Genomic DNA, 16660 nt, shown 5'->3' with positions numbered 1-16660 from the left:
GGGCAGAGCATGGGCGTGGGGGCGCAAAGTGACCAGCCAAGGCCCCGCAGACCCTTTGGGCAAAGCCGTTGCCTACCCAAAGCTGCTTCCCAGAAGCCTCGGCCGGCCGGCCAGTGAAATTTACATGACCACGCCATCCAGCAGAGCCAATCAGGGCCTTGCTTTCAGGATCCTCTCCATTGCTGAGAATTTGGGCAAGGGTAGAGTACAGCATGCTGACAGGTGGGCTCGCCAGGTGGAAAGAAGGCCCAGAAGCAGAGTTGGAGGCTTCTGAGCCTACAGAACTGCCACTAAGCCCTACTCTAGGGCTAGGCAGTGCTTTTGTTGGCCAAAGCCAGGGAAAAGGCCTGCCGGGGAGCAGTGTTTCGCGCCCTGAGCCCCTCACGCCTTCCCGAACGCTCCCAAACGCGGCAGAACCCTCGCCGGGCAGAGCCCTCGCCGGGCCCAGGCCTGGTGGCCTCAGCCATAGTCTTGGCCCCAGAAGGCAAGGGTGAGGACTACAGGCTGACAGCCGGTCCACAAGCCCAGGGGCTTAGCTGAGAGGGACAGACCTGTCACCTAGCCAGGGCCTACTTTCCTCTCTCTGGATAGGTCCCCTGAGTGGGAGGCGGCAGCTATCCCAGCACTCCCCAGGCTCCTGAATTTGCATGCCTCTTCCCCTTGCCCAGCCCCATTTCCAGCCTGCTGCAGCACCCAGAAGGAAGCTGGAGAGACAGCTAAGGGTGCTCCAGAGTGGTTTTTCTTGTTGCCTTTCTTGATACCAGAGATCAGGGGAAAGCGCGAACGCAGTCCCCCACTACCAGAAATTATGCAGTCGAGTATCCCGCATTTGGGGACATCGCAGGGGTCAGCACATCCGAAGTGCAATGGATGAGCCTCACCCTGGGAGAACCACCTTCGTGATCATGGTGTCTCCCCTGCCAGGTAAGTATGAGTTGGAAGGGGACAGGGCAAGGGGGGCCCGCTTGGCATCTCCCTGCAGAGCGAGGGTGGCATCCACAGAGGCAAGGCCTGAGGCGGGGCAGAGCATGGGCGTGGGGGCGCAAAGTGACCAGCCAAGGCCCCGCAGACCCTTTGGGCAAAGCCGTTGCCTACCCAAAGCTGCTTCCCAGAAGCCTCGGCCGGCCGGCCAGTGAAATTTACATGACCACGCCATCCAGCAGAGCCAATCAGGGCCTTGCTTTCAGGATCCTCTCCATTGCTGAGAATTTGGGCAAGGGTAGAGTACAGCATGCTGACAGGTGGGCTCGCCAGGTGGAACGAAGGCCCAGAAGCAGCTTTTGAGGCCCTTTCCCAGCATTCCCCAGGCTCCTGAATTTGCATGCCTCTTCCCCTTGCCCAGCCCCATTTCCAGCCTACTGCAGCACCCAGAAGGAAGCTGGAGAGACAGCTAAGGGTGCTCCAGAGTGGTTTTTCTTGTTGCCTTTCTTGATACCAGAGATCAGGGGAAAGCGCGAACGCAGTCCCCCACTACCAGAAATTATGCAGTCGAGTATCCCGCATTTGGGGACATCGCAGGGGTCAGCACATCCGAAGTGCAATGGATGAGCCTCACCCTGGGAGAACCACCTTCGTGATCATGGTGTCTCCCCTGCCAGGTAAGTATGAGTTGGAAGGGGACAGGGCAAGGGGGGCCCGCTTGGCATCTCCCTGCAGAGCGAGGGTGGCATCCACAGAGGCAAGGCCTGAGGCGGGGCAGAGCATGGGCGTGGGGGCGCAAAGTGACCAGCCAAGGCCCCGCAGACCCTTTGGGCAAAGCCGTTGCCTACCCAAAGCTGCTTCCCAGAAGCCTCGGCCGGCCGGCCAGTGAAATTTACATGACCACGCCATCCAGCAGAGCCAATCAGGGCCTTGCTTTCAGGATCCTCTCCATTGCTGAGAATTTGGGCAAGGGTAGAGTACAGCATGCTGACAGGTGGGCTCGCCAGGTGGAACGAAGGCCCAGAAGCAGCTTTTGAGGCCCTTTCCCAGCATTCCCCAGGCTCCTGAATTTGCATGCCTCTTCCCCTTGCCCAGCCCCATTTCCAGCCTACTGCAGCACCCAGAAGGAAGCTGGAGAGACAGCTAAGGGTGCTCCAGAGTGGTTTTTCTTGTTGCCTTTCTTGATACCAGAGATCAGGGGAAAGCGCGAACGCAGTCCCCCACTACCAGAAATTATGCAGTCGAGTATCCCGCATTTGGGGACATCGCAGGGGTCAGCACATCCGAAGTGCAATGGATGAGCCTCACCCTGGGAGAACCACCTTCGTGATCATGGTGTCTCCCCTGCCAGGTAAGTATGAGTTGGAAGGGGACAGGGCAAGGGGGGCCCGCTTGGCATCTCCCTGCAGAGCGAGGGTGGCATCCACAGAGGCAAGGCCTGAGGCGGGGCAGAGCATGGGCGTGGGGGCGCAAAGTGACCAGCCAAGGCCCCGCAGACCCTTTGGGCAAAGCCGTTGCCTACCCAAAGCTGCTTCCCAGAAGCCTCGGCCGGCCGGCCAGTGAAATTTACATGACCACGCCATCCAGCAGAGCCAATCAGGGCCTTGCTTTCAGGATCCTCTCCATTGCTGAGAATTTGGGCAAGGGTAGAGTACAGCATGCTGACAGGTGGGCTCGCCAGGTGGAACGAAGGCCCAGAAGCAGCTTTTGAGGCCCTTTCCCAGCATTCCCCAGGCTCCTGAATTTGCATGCCTCTTCCCCTTGCCCAGCCCCATTTCCAGCCTACTGCAGCACCCAGAAGGAAGCTGGAGAGACAGCTAAGGGTGCTCCAGAGTGGTTTTTCTTGTTGCCTTTCTTGATACCAGAGATCAGGGGAAAGCGCGAACGCAGTCCCCCACTACCAGAAATTATGCAGTCGAGTATCCCGCATTTGGGGACATCGCAGGGGTCAGCACATCCGAAGTGCAATGGATGAGCCTCACCCTGGGAGAACCACCTTCGTGATCATGGTGTCTCCCCTGCCAGGTAAGTATGAGTTGGAAGGGGACAGGGCAAGGGGGGCCCGCTTGGCATCTCCCTGCAGAGCGAGGGTGGCATCCACAGAGGCAAGGCCTGAGGCGGGGCAGAGCATGGGCGTGGGGGCGCAAAGTGACCAGCCAAGGCCCCGCAGACCCTTTGGGCAAAGCCGTTGCCTACCCAAAGCTGCTTCCCAGAAGCCTCGGCCGGCCGGCCAGTGAAATTTACATGACCACGCCATCCAGCAGAGCCAATCAGGGCCTTGCTTTCAGGATCCTCTCCATTGCTGAGAATTTGGGCAAGGGTAGAGTACAGCATGCTGACAGGTGGGCTCGCCAGGTGGAAAGAAGGCCCAGAAGCAGAGTTGGAGGCTTCTGAGCCTACAGAACTGCCACTAAGCCCTACTCTAGGGCTAGGCAGTGCTTTTGTTGGCCAAAGCCAGGGAAAAGGCCTGCCGGGGAGCAGTGTTTCGCGCCCTGAGCCCCTCACGCCTTCCCGAACGCTCCCAAACGCGGCAGAACCCTCGCCGGGCAGAGCCCTCGCCGGGCCCAGGCCTGGTGGCCTCAGCCATAGTCTTGGCCCCAGAAGGCAAGGGTGAGGACTACAGGCTGACAGCCGGTCCACAAGCCCAGGGGCTTAGCTGAGAGGGACAGACCTGTCACCTAGCCAGGGCCTACTTTCCTCTCTCTGGATAGGTCCCCTGAGTGGGAGGCGGCAGCTATCCCAGCACTCCCCAGGCTCCTGAATTTGCATGCCTCTTCCCCTTGCCCAGCCCCATTTCCAGCCTGCTGCAGCACCCAGAAGGAAGCTGGAGAGACAGCTAAGGGTGCTCCAGAGTGGTTTTTCTTGTTGCCTTTCTTGATACCAGAGATCAGGGGAAAGCGCGAACGCAGTCCCCCACTACCAGAAATTATGCAGTCGAGTATCCCGCATTTGGGGACATCGCAGGGGTCAGCACATCCGAAGTGCAATGGATGAGCCTCACCCTGGGAGAACCACCTTCGTGATCATGGTGTCTCCCCTGCCAGGTAAGTATGAGTTGGAAGGGGACAGGGCAAGGGGGGCCCGCTTGGCATCTCCCTGCAGAGCGAGGGTGGCATCCACAGAGGCAAGGCCTGAGGCGGGGCAGAGCATGGGCGTGGGGGCGCAAAGTGACCAGCCAAGGCCCCGCAGACCCTTTGGGCAAAGCCGTTGCCTACCCAAAGCTGCTTCCCAGAAGCCTCGGCCGGCCGGCCAGTGAAATTTACATGACCACGCCATCCAGCAGAGCCAATCAGGGCCTTGCTTTCAGGATCCTCTCCATTGCTGAGAATTTGGGCAAGGGTAGAGTACAGCATGCTGACAGGTGGGCTCGCCAGGTGGAAAGAAGGCCCAGAAGCAGAGTTGGAGGCTTCTGAGCCTACAGAACTGCCACTAAGCCCTACTCTAGGGCTAGGCAGTGCTTTTGTTGGCCAAAGCCAGGGAAAAGGCCTGCCGGGGAGCAGTGTTTCGCGCCCTGAGCCCCTCACGCCTTCCCGAACGCTCCCAAACGCGGCAGAACCCTCGCCGGGCAGAGCCCTCGCCGGGCCCAGGCCTGGTGGCCTCAGCCATAGTCTTGGCCCCAGAAGGCAAGGGTGAGGACTACAGGCTGACAGCCGGTCCACAAGCCCAGGGGCTTAGCTGAGAGGGACAGACCTGTCACCTAGCCAGGGCCTACTTTCCTCTCTCTGGATAGGTCCCCTGAGTGGGAGGCGGCAGCTATCCCAGCACTCCCCAGGCTCCTGAATTTGCATGCCTCTTCCCCTTGCCCAGCCCCATTTCCAGCCTGCTGCAGCACCCAGAAGGAAGCTGGAGAGACAGCTAAGGGTGCTCCAGAGTGGTTTTTCTTGTTGCCTTTCTTGATACCAGAGATCAGGGGAAAGCGCGAACGCAGTCCCCCACTACCAGAAATTATGCAGTCGAGTATCCCGCATTTGGGGACATCGCAGGGGTCAGCACATCCGAAGTGCAATGGATGAGCCTCACCCTGGGAGAACCACCTTCGTGATCATGGTGTCTCCCCTGCCAGGTAAGTATGAGTTGGAAGGGGACAGGGCAAGGGGGGCCCGCTTGGCATCTCCCTGCAGAGCGAGGGTGGCATCCACAGAGGCAAGGCCTGAGGCGGGGCAGAGCATGGGCGTGGGGGCGCAAAGTGACCAGCCAAGGCCCCGCAGACCCTTTGGGCAAAGCCGTTGCCTACCCAAAGCTGCTTCCCAGAAGCCTCGGCCGGCCGGCCAGTGAAATTTACATGACCACGCCATCCAGCAGAGCCAATCAGGGCCTTGCTTTCAGGATCCTCTCCATTGCTGAGAATTTGGGCAAGGGTAGAGTACAGCATGCTGACAGGTGGGCTCGCCAGGTGGAACGAAGGCCCAGAAGCAGCTTTTGAGGCCCTTTCCCAGCATTCCCCAGGCTCCTGAATTTGCATGCCTCTTCCCCTTGCCCAGCCCCATTTCCAGCCTACTGCAGCACCCAGAAGGAAGCTGGAGAGACAGCTAAGGGTGCTCCAGAGTGGTTTTTCTTGTTGCCTTTCTTGATACCAGAGATCAGGGGAAAGCGCGAACGCAGTCCCCCACTACCAGAAATTATGCAGTCGAGTATCCCGCATTTGGGGACATCGCAGGGGTCAGCACATCCGAAGTGCAATGGATGAGCCTCACCCTGGGAGAACCACCTTCGTGATCATGGTGTCTCCCCTGCCAGGTAAGTATGAGTTGGAAGGGGACAGGGCAAGGGGGGCCCGCTTGGCATCTCCCTGCAGAGCGAGGGTGGCATCCACAGAGGCAAGGCCTGAGGCGGGGCAGAGCATGGGCGTGGGGGCGCAAAGTGACCAGCCAAGGCCCCGCAGACCCTTTGGGCAAAGCCGTTGCCTACCCAAAGCTGCTTCCCAGAAGCCTCGGCCGGCCGGCCAGTGAAATTTACATGACCACGCCATCCAGCAGAGCCAATCAGGGCCTTGCTTTCAGGATCCTCTCCATTGCTGAGAATTTGGGCAAGGGTAGAGTACAGCATGCTGACAGGTGGGCTCGCCAGGTGGAACGAAGGCCCAGAAGCAGCTTTTGAGGCCCTTTCCCAGCATTCCCCAGGCTCCTGAATTTGCATGCCTCTTCCCCTTGCCCAGCCCCATTTCCAGCCTACTGCAGCACCCAGAAGGAAGCTGGAGAGACAGCTAAGGGTGCTCCAGAGTGGTTTTTCTTGTTGCCTTTCTTGATACCAGAGATCAGGGGAAAGCGCGAACGCAGTCCCCCACTACCAGAAATTATGCAGTCGAGTATCCCGCATTTGGGGACATCGCAGGGGTCAGCACATCCGAAGTGCAATGGATGAGCCTCACCCTGGGAGAACCACCTTCGTGATCATGGTGTCTCCCCTGCCAGGTAAGTATGAGTTGGAAGGGGACAGGGCAAGGGGGGCCCGCTTGGCATCTCCCTGCAGAGCGAGGGTGGCATCCACAGAGGCAAGGCCTGAGGCGGGGCAGAGCATGGGCGTGGGGGCGCAAAGTGACCAGCCAAGGCCCCGCAGACCCTTTGGGCAAAGCCGTTGCCTACCCAAAGCTGCTTCCCAGAAGCCTCGGCCGGCCGGCCAGTGAAATTTACATGACCACGCCATCCAGCAGAGCCAATCAGGGCCTTGCTTTCAGGATCCTCTCCATTGCTGAGAATTTGGGCAAGGGTAGAGTACAGCATGCTGACAGGTGGGCTCGCCAGGTGGAACGAAGGCCCAGAAGCAGCTTTTGAGGCCCTTTCCCAGCATTCCCCAGGCTCCTGAATTTGCATGCCTCTTCCCCTTGCCCAGCCCCATTTCCAGCCTACTGCAGCACCCAGAAGGAAGCTGGAGAGACAGCTAAGGGTGCTCCAGAGTGGTTTTTCTTGTTGCCTTTCTTGATACCAGAGATCAGGGGAAAGCGCGAACGCAGTCCCCCACTACCAGAAATTATGCAGTCGAGTATCCCGCATTTGGGGACATCGCAGGGGTCAGCACATCCGAAGTGCAATGGATGAGCCTCACCCTGGGAGAACCACCTTCGTGATCATGGTGTCTCCCCTGCCAGGTAAGTATGAGTTGGAAGGGGACAGGGCAAGGGGGGCCCGCTTGGCATCTCCCTGCAGAGCGAGGGTGGCATCCACAGAGGCAAGGCCTGAGGCGGGGCAGAGCATGGGCGTGGGGGCGCAAAGTGACCAGCCAAGGCCCCGCAGACCCTTTGGGCAAAGCCGTTGCCTACCCAAAGCTGCTTCCCAGAAGCCTCGGCCGGCCGGCCAGTGAAATTTACATGACCACGCCATCCAGCAGAGCCAATCAGGGCCTTGCTTTCAGGATCCTCTCCATTGCTGAGAATTTGGGCAAGGGTAGAGTACAGCATGCTGACAGGTGGGCTCGCCAGGTGGAACGAAGGCCCAGAAGCAGCTTTTGAGGCCCTTTCCCAGCATTCCCCAGGCTCCTGAATTTGCATGCCTCTTCCCCTTGCCCAGCCCCATTTCCAGCCTACTGCAGCACCCAGAAGGAAGCTGGAGAGACAGCTAAGGGTGCTCCAGAGTGGTTTTTCTTGTTGCCTTTCTTGATACCAGAGATCAGGGGAAAGCGCGAACGCAGTCCCCCACTACCAGAAATTATGCAGTCGAGTATCCCGCATTTGGGGACATCGCAGGGGTCAGCACATCCGAAGTGCAATGGATGAGCCTCACCCTGGGAGAACCACCTTCGTGATCATGGTGTCTCCCCTGCCAGGTAAGTATGAGTTGGAAGGGGACAGGGCAAGGGGGGCCCGCTTGGCATCTCCCTGCAGAGCGAGGGTGGCATCCACAGAGGCAAGGCCTGAGGCGGGGCAGAGCATGGGCGTGGGGGCGCAAAGTGACCAGCCAAGGCCCCGCAGACCCTTTGGGCAAAGCCGTTGCCTACCCAAAGCTGCTTCCCAGAAGCCTCGGCCGGCCGGCCAGTGAAATTTACATGACCACGCCATCCAGCAGAGCCAATCAGGGCCTTGCTTTCAGGATCCTCTCCATTGCTGAGAATTTGGGCAAGGGTAGAGTACAGCATGCTGACAGGTGGGCTCGCCAGGTGGAACGAAGGCCCAGAAGCAGCTTTTGAGGCCCTTTCCCAGCATTCCCCAGGCTCCTGAATTTGCATGCCTCTTCCCCTTGCCCAGCCCCATTTCCAGCCTACTGCAGCACCCAGAAGGAAGCTGGAGAGACAGCTAAGGGTGCTCCAGAGTGGTTTTTCTTGTTGCCTTTCTTGATACCAGAGATCAGGGGAAAGCGCGAACGCAGTCCCCCACTACCAGAAATTATGCAGTCGAGTATCCCGCATTTGGGGACATCGCAGGGGTCAGCACATCCGAAGTGCAATGGATGAGCCTCACCCTGGGAGAACCACCTTCGTGATCATGGTGTCTCCCCTGCCAGGTAAGTATGAGTTGGAAGGGGACAGGGCAAGGGGGGCCCGCTTGGCATCTCCCTGCAGAGCGAGGGTGGCATCCACAGAGGCAAGGCCTGAGGCGGGGCAGAGCATGGGCGTGGGGGCGCAAAGTGACCAGCCAAGGCCCCGCAGACCCTTTGGGCAAAGCCGTTGCCTACCCAAAGCTGCTTCCCAGAAGCCTCGGCCGGCCGGCCAGTGAAATTTACATGACCACGCCATCCAGCAGAGCCAATCAGGGCCTTGCTTTCAGGATCCTCTCCATTGCTGAGAATTTGGGCAAGGGTAGAGTACAGCATGCTGACAGGTGGGCTCGCCAGGTGGAAAGAAGGCCCAGAAGCAGAGTTGGAGGCTTCTGAGCCTACAGAACTGCCACTAAGCCCTACTCTAGGGCTAGGCAGTGCTTTTGTTGGCCAAAGCCAGGGAAAAGGCCTGCCGGGGAGCAGTGTTTCGCGCCCTGAGCCCCTCACGCCTTCCCGAACGCTCCCAAACGCGGCAGAACCCTCGCCGGGCAGAGCCCTCGCCGGGCCCAGGCCTGGTGGCCTCAGCCATAGTCTTGGCCCCAGAAGGCAAGGGTGAGGACTACAGGCTGACAGCCGGTCCACAAGCCCAGGGGCTTAGCTGAGAGGGACAGACCTGTCACCTAGCCAGGGCCTACTTTCCTCTCTCTGGATAGGTCCCCTGAGTGGGAGGCGGCAGCTATCCCAGCACTCCCCAGGCTCCTGAATTTGCATGCCTCTTCCCCTTGCCCAGCCCCATTTCCAGCCTGCTGCAGCACCCAGAAGGAAGCTGGAGAGACAGCTAAGGGTGCTCCAGAGTGGTTTTTCTTGTTGCCTTTCTTGATACCAGAGATCAGGGGAAAGCGCGAACGCAGTCCCCCACTACCAGAAATTATGCAGTCGAGTATCCCGCATTTGGGGACATCGCAGGGGTCAGCACATCCGAAGTGCAATGGATGAGCCTCACCCTGGGAGAACCACCTTCGTGATCATGGTGTCTCCCCTGCCAGGTAAGTATGAGTTGGAAGGGGACAGGGCAAGGGGGGCCCGCTTGGCATCTCCCTGCAGAGCGAGGGTGGCATCCACAGAGGCAAGGCCTGAGGCGGGGCAGAGCATGGGCGTGGGGGCGCAAAGTGACCAGCCAAGGCCCCGCAGACCCTTTGGGCAAAGCCGTTGCCTACCCAAAGCTGCTTCCCAGAAGCCTCGGCCGGCCGGCCAGTGAAATTTACATGACCACGCCATCCAGCAGAGCCAATCAGGGCCTTGCTTTCAGGATCCTCTCCATTGCTGAGAATTTGGGCAAGGGTAGAGTACAGCATGCTGACAGGTGGGCTCGCCAGGTGGAAAGAAGGCCCAGAAGCAGAGTTGGAGGCTTCTGAGCCTACAGAACTGCCACTAAGCCCTACTCTAGGGCTAGGCAGTGCTTTTGTTGGCCAAAGCCAGGGAAAAGGCCTGCCGGGGAGCAGTGTTTCGCGCCCTGAGCCCCTCACGCCTTCCCGAACGCTCCCAAACGCGGCAGAACCCTCGCCGGGCAGAGCCCTCGCCGGGCCCAGGCCTGGTGGCCTCAGCCATAGTCTTGGCCCCAGAAGGCAAGGGTGAGGACTACAGGCTGACAGCCGGTCCACAAGCCCAGGGGCTTAGCTGAGAGGGACAGACCTGTCACCTAGCCAGGGCCTACTTTCCTCTCTCTGGATAGGTCCCCTGAGTGGGAGGCGGCAGCTATCCCAGCACTCCCCAGGCTCCTGAATTTGCATGCCTCTTCCCCTTGCCCAGCCCCATTTCCAGCCTGCTGCAGCACCCAGAAGGAAGCTGGAGAGACAGCTAAGGGTGCTCCAGAGTGGTTTTTCTTGTTGCCTTTCTTGATACCAGAGATCAGGGGAAAGCGCGAACGCAGTCCCCCACTACCAGAAATTATGCAGTCGAGTATCCCGCATTTGGGGACATCGCAGGGGTCAGCACATCCGAAGTGCAATGGATGAGCCTCACCCTGGGAGAACCACCTTCGTGATCATGGTGTCTCCCCTGCCAGGTAAGTATGAGTTGGAAGGGGACAGGGCAAGGGGGGCCCGCTTGGCATCTCCCTGCAGAGCGAGGGTGGCATCCACAGAGGCAAGGCCTGAGGCGGGGCAGAGCATGGGCGTGGGGGCGCAAAGTGACCAGCCAAGGCCCCGCAGACCCTTTGGGCAAAGCCGTTGCCTACCCAAAGCTGCTTCCCAGAAGCCTCGGCCGGCCGGCCAGTGAAATTTACATGACCACGCCATCCAGCAGAGCCAATCAGGGCCTTGCTTTCAGGATCCTCTCCATTGCTGAGAATTTGGGCAAGGGTAGAGTACAGCATGCTGACAGGTGGGCTCGCCAGGTGGAACGAAGGCCCAGAAGCAGCTTTTGAGGCCCTTTCCCAGCATTCCCCAGGCTCCTGAATTTGCATGCCTCTTCCCCTTGCCCAGCCCCATTTCCAGCCTACTGCAGCACCCAGAAGGAAGCTGGAGAGACAGCTAAGGGTGCTCCAGAGTGGTTTTTCTTGTTGCCTTTCTTGATACCAGAGATCAGGGGAAAGCGCGAACGCAGTCCCCCACTACCAGAAATTATGCAGTCGAGTATCCCGCATTTGGGGACATCGCAGGGGTCAGCACATCCGAAGTGCAATGGATGAGCCTCACCCTGGGAGAACCACCTTCGTGATCATGGTGTCTCCCCTGCCAGGTAAGTATGAGTTGGAAGGGGACAGGGCAAGGGGGGCCCGCTTGGCATCTCCCTGCAGAGCGAGGGTGGCATCCACAGAGGCAAGGCCTGAGGCGGGGCAGAGCATGGGCGTGGGGGCGCAAAGTGACCAGCCAAGGCCCCGCAGACCCTTTGGGCAAAGCCGTTGCCTACCCAAAGCTGCTTCCCAGAAGCCTCGGCCGGCCGGCCAGTGAAATTTACATGACCACGCCATCCAGCAGAGCCAATCAGGGCCTTGCTTTCAGGATCCTCTCCATTGCTGAGAATTTGGGCAAGGGTAGAGTACAGCATGCTGACAGGTGGGCTCGCCAGGTGGAACGAAGGCCCAGAAGCAGCTTTTGAGGCCCTTTCCCAGCATTCCCCAGGCTCCTGAATTTGCATGCCTCTTCCCCTTGCCCAGCCCCATTTCCAGCCTACTGCAGCACCCAGAAGGAAGCTGGAGAGACAGCTAAGGGTGCTCCAGAGTGGTTTTTCTTGTTGCCTTTCTTGATACCAGAGATCAGGGGAAAGCGCGAACGCAGTCCCCCACTACCAGAAATTATGCAGTCGAGTATCCCGCATTTGGGGACATCGCAGGGGTCAGCACATCCGAAGTGCAATGGATGAGCCTCACCCTGGGAGAACCACCTTCGTGATCATGGTGTCTCCCCTGCCAGGTAAGTATGAGTTGGAAGGGGACAGGGCAAGGGGGGCCCGCTTGGCATCTCCCTGCAGAGCGAGGGTGGCATCCACAGAGGCAAGGCCTGAGGCGGGGCAGAGCATGGGCGTGGGGGCGCAAAGTGACCAGCCAAGGCCCCGCAGACCCTTTGGGCAAAGCCGTTGCCTACCCAAAGCTGCTTCCCAGAAGCCTCGGCCGGCCGGCCAGTGAAATTTACATGACCACGCCATCCAGCAGAGCCAATCAGGGCCTTGCTTTCAGGATCCTCTCCATTGCTGAGAATTTGGGCAAGGGTAGAGTACAGCATGCTGACAGGTGGGCTCGCCAGGTGGAACGAAGGCCCAGAAGCAGCTTTTGAGGCCCTTTCCCAGCATTCCCCAGGCTCCTGAATTTGCATGCCTCTTCCCCTTGCCCAGCCCCATTTCCAGCCTACTGCAGCACCCAGAAGGAAGCTGGAGAGACAGCTAAGGGTGCTCCAGAGTGGTTTTTCTTGTTGCCTTTCTTGATACCAGAGATCAGGGGAAAGCGCGAACGCAGTCCCCCACTACCAGAAATTATGCAGTCGAGTATCCCGCATTTGGGGACATCGCAGGGGTCAGCACATCCGAAGTGCAATGGATGAGCCTCACCCTGGGAGAACCACCTTCGTGATCATGGTGTCTCCCCTGCCAGGTAAGTATGAGTTGGAAGGGGACAGGGCAAGGGGGGCCCGCTTGGCATCTCCCTGCAGAGCGAGGGTGGCATCCACAGAGGCAAGGCCTGAGGCGGGGCAGAGCATGGGCGTGGGGGCGCAAAGTGACCAGCCAAGGCCCCGCAGACCCTTTGGGCAAAGCCGTTGCCTACCCAAAGCTGCTTCCCAGAAGCCTCGGCCGGCCGGCCAGTGAAATTTACATGACCACGCCATCCAGCAGAGCCAATCAGGGCCTTGCTTTCAGGATCCTCTCCATTGCTGAGAATTTGGGCAAGGGTAGAGTACAGCATGCTGACAGGTGGGCTCGCCAGGTGGAAAGAAGGCCCAGAAGCAGAGTTGGAGGCTTCTGAGCCTACAGAACTGCCACTAAGCCCTACTCTAGGGCTAGGCAGTGCTTTTGTTGGCCAAAGCCAGGGAAAAGGCCTGCCGGGGAGCAGTGTTTCGCGCCCTGAGCCCCTCACGCCTTCCCGAACGCTCCCAAACGCGGCAGAACCCTCGCCGGGCAGAGCCCTCGCCGGGCCCAGGCCTGGTGGCCTCAGCCATAGTCTTGGCCCCAGAAGGCAAGGGTGAGGACTACAGGCTGACAGCCGGTCCACAAGCCCAGGGGCTTAGCTGAGAGGGACAGACCTGTCACCTAGCCAGGGCCTACTTTCCTCTCTCTGGATAGGTCCCCTGAGTGGGAGGCGGCAGCTATCCCAGCACTCCCCAGGCTCCTGAATTTGCATGCCTCTTCCCCTTGCCCAGCCCCATTTCCAGCCTGCTGCAGCACCCAGAAGGAAGCTGGAGAGACAGCTAAGGGTGCTCCAGAGTGGTTTTTCTTGTTGCCTTTCTTGATACCAGAGATCAGGGGAAAGCGCGAACGCAGTCCCCCACTACCAGAAATTATGCAGTCGAGTATCCCGCATTTGGGGACATCGCAGGGGTCAGCACATCCGAAGTGCAATGGATGAGCCTCACCCTGGGAGAACCACTTTTTTTTTTTTTTTTTTTTTTTTTTAAGTTTCAAAAACCTTTATTAAGTGCTTTAAGTAGGCGATACATAGGTTTTTAAAGAGTGGTACCTCTTCCCTTAGGAAGGGCAGTCCACTTCAACTTTGTTTCAAATCACATTTTAACCACACAGTCAGTTTACATATGAAATAAGTAGTAAAGGGGGTTTGGTTTCTCGGGGCAGTGTGGGGAGTTCAGTGGGAAGGAGGGGTTAGGGTTTACAGTTCTTCCTCCTTCTCACCCTCCTTGTTGTCCTTGTCTGTGTAATCTCTCAGCAGGTTGAGTACCATTCGGCGGCACGCTTCCCTGCTCACCACCTCCCCGTTGGTCACCAGTCGGGTCCTGGCATACAAGAGGATGTCCTTTACGCAGCAGAGGATTCTCCAGCATCCTTGGATGGCCTCCACTGAGTGTGTCTTTGGAAACAGCCCATACAGCACCGAGTGGTGAGTGATGTTTGGGTATGGGATGTGGGCTTCCATTTCTTGTTTTAAGGCTCCCCGCAGTCTCTGGGCAAAGGGGCAGGCCCAGAACAGATGGTATGTAGTTTCCTCTGCAGGGCATCCCCTTGGGCATTCTCTGTGTGGGCACAGGCCCCTGCTGTGCATGAATGACCGGACTGGCAGTCCCCCTTTCACGGCCATCCATGCAATGTCTTTGTGTCTGTTGGTTAGGGATGGGGAGGATACATTTTCCCACACCCTTGTTGCTGTCGCAGGTGGCAGGTCGCTCACTGGTTCTGTGGTGTCCCTGGACCTGATTAGTCTGTGGATTGTCCTGGGCTTCCATAGGCTTGGTGTGACACAGTTCAGCCCAAATTCCACCACAAACTTCTCAATCTCCTTGTAGTACCAGGGGAGGTCCCAGTTGAACATTGTTGCATTCTCCCACTTATCCCATCCCAGTCTTCTCCATACTGGGAGCAGGAAGAAGCGGAAGACCCTGTAAGCTGAGTGGTCCTTGTTCTCGTTCGTCAGGGTTATTCGGACGCAGCCACACACAAAGAAGGCTCTGAGGATTGTCGGGATGTCAGGGACTGCCTTCCCTCCCTTGCGATGCTCCTTGTGCATGACTGTCCTTTTCACCCTGTCCATCTTTGAGTGCCAAACAAAGTGGAAAACCATGCTGTTCACAGCCCGTGCTACGTTGGCCAGGAGTGGCCAGGCCTGTGTCACATACTGCAGCACGGGCAGTGCGTCGTTCCTGAGCACCAGAGCCTTTCCTTCAATGCTCAGGTGTCTCAAGCTCCAAAAGCCCAGTTTCTGCTTGACTTTGGCCAGGCGTTCGTTCCAGCTTTTCGCCGCCGCTCCTGGTCCCCCAAACCAGATACCGAGGATCTTTACCAGTCCTGCCTCAACGGGGAAAGGGAGAGGCTCGTTACATAGGTCCCAGCGGCCAAAGAGCTTTGCCTGTGATTTGTCCACGTTGATCTTTGCTCCTGATGCTTTGCCAAAGTCCTTGCATGCCTCCAGCAGGGACTGGACCGATTTCCCATCTGTGCAGAAGAGGGTGACGTCGTCCATGTACAGCGAACACTTGACTTCTTTCTTTGCGTCTCCTGGTGTCGGGATCCCTCTGATGTTCGGGTTCTTCCTGATGTACTCCGCGAGTAGCTCTATAACCAAAACAAACAAAGAGGGCGAGAGCGGGCAGCCTTGTCTTACCCCAGACCTGATAGGAAAGGGGTCTGTTTTCCAACCATTTACCATGACTGAACTGAAAATGTCTGTATACATTATTCTAACATAATTGCAGAAGCGCTCCCCCAGCCCAAAACCCTGCAGTACCCTCTCCATGAACTCATGGGAGACGCGGTCGAAGGCCTTTTCCTGATCGAGACAGACCAGCGCAGCGTGAATATTCCGGTCTGTGATGTATTGGATCGTGTCCCTGATCAGTGCTAGGCTGTCCGCCACTCTGCGTCCTGGTACCCCACAGGTCTGGTCTGGGTGAACTAACTCTCCCATAGCGCTCTTGAGTCTATTCACCATTGTCTTTGCCAGGATCTTGTAGTCCACATTCAGGAGAGAGATGGGACGCCAGTTCTTGAGGTCACATCTCTCCCCCTTATGTTTATACAGGAGTGCGATCGTTCCTTCCCTTAATGTGTGGGGCATGACTCCCTCCTGCTCCATCTCCTCATACAGCTCCAGAAGGTCTGCTCCCACTAGGTCCCACAGTGAAGTGTAGAATTCAATTGGTAGACCATCACTGCCTGGCGTCTTTCCTGACTTGAAGGATTTAACTGCAATGTGCAGCTCCTTCAGAGTGAGGGGTGCGTTGAGGACTTCCCTTGCTGGTGTGGAGACCTTTCTCGGGATACCTGCCAAAAACCTTTCTGCCTGATCCCCATCTGACCTCTTCTCTGAGTAGAGGTCCCCATAGAAATCTGTCACAGCCTTCCTAATGTCTTCCTTGGTGTCACACAAAATTCCCTCCCTGTTGCGCAGTTGAACCAGTGGGGTGTGCGCAGAGTGGACTTTCTTAAAGAAGAAGGAGTTGCATTTCTCCCCCTTTTCCAGGTTCTCCACCTTAGAACGGAAGATGATCCTCCTGGATTCCTCATGAAAGTGCTCGCTCAGCTCTTTCTTGACTGCCTCCAGAGGGTTCATGACGTCCCATCCCCGGAGTTGGAGGTCGTGCAGTTCTTGCAGCTGTTGCTGCAGTCTACTGAACTCCCTCTTCCTCCCCCTTGCTGCTTTCCTGCCCACGTTCTTAAAGAAATCCTGAATCCTGCCTTTCACCCATTCCCACCATTCCCCTATGGACTGGAAGGTGTCTTTCATGTCTTGCCACTCACTGTAAGTCCTCCTCAGCTCCTCCTGTACATCCTCTCTCCCCAGCAGAGAGCTATTCAGTTTCCAGGTGCCCGGACCTGTCAGGAACTTCCCTGTTAGTTCCCCCTGAAACCTGATAGCCCTGTGGTCAGAGAAATGCACTGTCACCATGGAGTGCTGCCTGATCCTCACTGATCTAGAGGTGAAAACAAAGTCTATCCTGGATCGCACAGATCCATCAGGGCGGCTCCAGGTGAAATTCCTGGCGTCCGCCCCCATGGATCCAATGACGTCCGTCAGGGAGGCCTCACCCACCATCTCCGCTAGGAGTTTCGCACCATCATCTATCCATCCTTCCTTAGCTCTGGTCCCACATCGACCACCACTCTCTAGTATACAGTTGAAATCCCCACCCATCATGATTGTTCTGGAGGTGACCAGCTGTGGTCTGAGGCGCTGG

At 57.9% G+C, this 16660-nt stretch overlaps 16 non-coding genes and 1 pseudogene across 16 annotated transcripts; all 17 read right to left on the bottom strand.

Annotated features, from left to right (window-relative positions):
• Positions 1-768: 768 nt before the first annotated feature.
• LOC138292923 (U1 spliceosomal RNA) lies at positions 769-932 on the bottom strand. Its single transcript, XR_011202845.1, has one exon. It is a non-coding gene; the product is annotated as a U1 spliceosomal RNA (small nuclear RNA).
• Positions 933-1442: 510 nt separating this feature from the next.
• On the bottom strand, positions 1443-1606 carry LOC138292919 (U1 spliceosomal RNA). The gene has a single exon (XR_011202843.1). It is a non-coding gene; the product is annotated as a U1 spliceosomal RNA (small nuclear RNA).
• A 510-nt stretch (positions 1607-2116) lies between these two features.
• On the bottom strand, positions 2117-2280 carry LOC138292915 (U1 spliceosomal RNA). The gene has a single exon (XR_011202842.1). It is a non-coding gene; the product is annotated as a U1 spliceosomal RNA (small nuclear RNA).
• A 510-nt stretch (positions 2281-2790) lies between these two features.
• On the bottom strand, positions 2791-2954 carry LOC138292911 (U1 spliceosomal RNA). The gene has a single exon (XR_011202841.1). It is a non-coding gene; the product is annotated as a U1 spliceosomal RNA (small nuclear RNA).
• Positions 2955-3809: 855 nt separating this feature from the next.
• Positions 3810-3973, bottom strand: LOC138292905 (U1 spliceosomal RNA). The gene has a single exon (XR_011202840.1). It is a non-coding gene; the product is annotated as a U1 spliceosomal RNA (small nuclear RNA).
• An 855-nt stretch (positions 3974-4828) lies between these two features.
• Positions 4829-4992, bottom strand: LOC138292899 (U1 spliceosomal RNA). Its single transcript, XR_011202839.1, has one exon. It is a non-coding gene; the product is annotated as a U1 spliceosomal RNA (small nuclear RNA).
• A 510-nt stretch (positions 4993-5502) lies between these two features.
• Positions 5503-5666, bottom strand: LOC138292896 (U1 spliceosomal RNA). Its single transcript, XR_011202838.1, has one exon. It is a non-coding gene; the product is annotated as a U1 spliceosomal RNA (small nuclear RNA).
• Positions 5667-6176: 510 nt separating this feature from the next.
• Positions 6177-6340, bottom strand: LOC138292894 (U1 spliceosomal RNA). The gene has a single exon (XR_011202837.1). It is a non-coding gene; the product is annotated as a U1 spliceosomal RNA (small nuclear RNA).
• Positions 6341-6850: 510 nt separating this feature from the next.
• Positions 6851-7014, bottom strand: LOC138292890 (U1 spliceosomal RNA). Its single transcript, XR_011202836.1, has one exon. It is a non-coding gene; the product is annotated as a U1 spliceosomal RNA (small nuclear RNA).
• Positions 7015-7524: 510 nt separating this feature from the next.
• Positions 7525-7688, bottom strand: LOC138292883 (U1 spliceosomal RNA). Its single transcript, XR_011202835.1, has one exon. It is a non-coding gene; the product is annotated as a U1 spliceosomal RNA (small nuclear RNA).
• A 510-nt stretch (positions 7689-8198) lies between these two features.
• On the bottom strand, positions 8199-8362 carry LOC138292880 (U1 spliceosomal RNA). The gene has a single exon (XR_011202834.1). It is a non-coding gene; the product is annotated as a U1 spliceosomal RNA (small nuclear RNA).
• An 855-nt stretch (positions 8363-9217) lies between these two features.
• On the bottom strand, positions 9218-9381 carry LOC138292874 (U1 spliceosomal RNA). The gene has a single exon (XR_011202833.1). It is a non-coding gene; the product is annotated as a U1 spliceosomal RNA (small nuclear RNA).
• Positions 9382-10236: 855 nt separating this feature from the next.
• Positions 10237-10400, bottom strand: LOC138292869 (U1 spliceosomal RNA). Its single transcript, XR_011202831.1, has one exon. It is a non-coding gene; the product is annotated as a U1 spliceosomal RNA (small nuclear RNA).
• A 510-nt stretch (positions 10401-10910) lies between these two features.
• Positions 10911-11074, bottom strand: LOC138292864 (U1 spliceosomal RNA). The gene has a single exon (XR_011202830.1). It is a non-coding gene; the product is annotated as a U1 spliceosomal RNA (small nuclear RNA).
• Positions 11075-11584: 510 nt separating this feature from the next.
• On the bottom strand, positions 11585-11748 carry LOC138292858 (U1 spliceosomal RNA). Its single transcript, XR_011202829.1, has one exon. It is a non-coding gene; the product is annotated as a U1 spliceosomal RNA (small nuclear RNA).
• A 510-nt stretch (positions 11749-12258) lies between these two features.
• Positions 12259-12422, bottom strand: LOC138292854 (U1 spliceosomal RNA). The gene has a single exon (XR_011202827.1). It is a non-coding gene; the product is annotated as a U1 spliceosomal RNA (small nuclear RNA).
• An 855-nt stretch (positions 12423-13277) lies between these two features.
• On the bottom strand, positions 13278-13415 carry LOC138292043 (U1 spliceosomal RNA; annotated as a pseudogene).
• Positions 13416-16660: the final 3245 nt, after the last annotated feature.

This window comes from Pleurodeles waltl, chromosome 1_1 (assembly GCF_031143425.1).
Source record: "Pleurodeles waltl isolate 20211129_DDA chromosome 1_1, aPleWal1.hap1.20221129, whole genome shotgun sequence".
Taxonomy (NCBI): domain Eukaryota; kingdom Metazoa; phylum Chordata; class Amphibia; order Caudata; family Salamandridae; genus Pleurodeles; species Pleurodeles waltl.
This window is presented reverse-complemented; position numbering and strand designations above follow the sequence as displayed.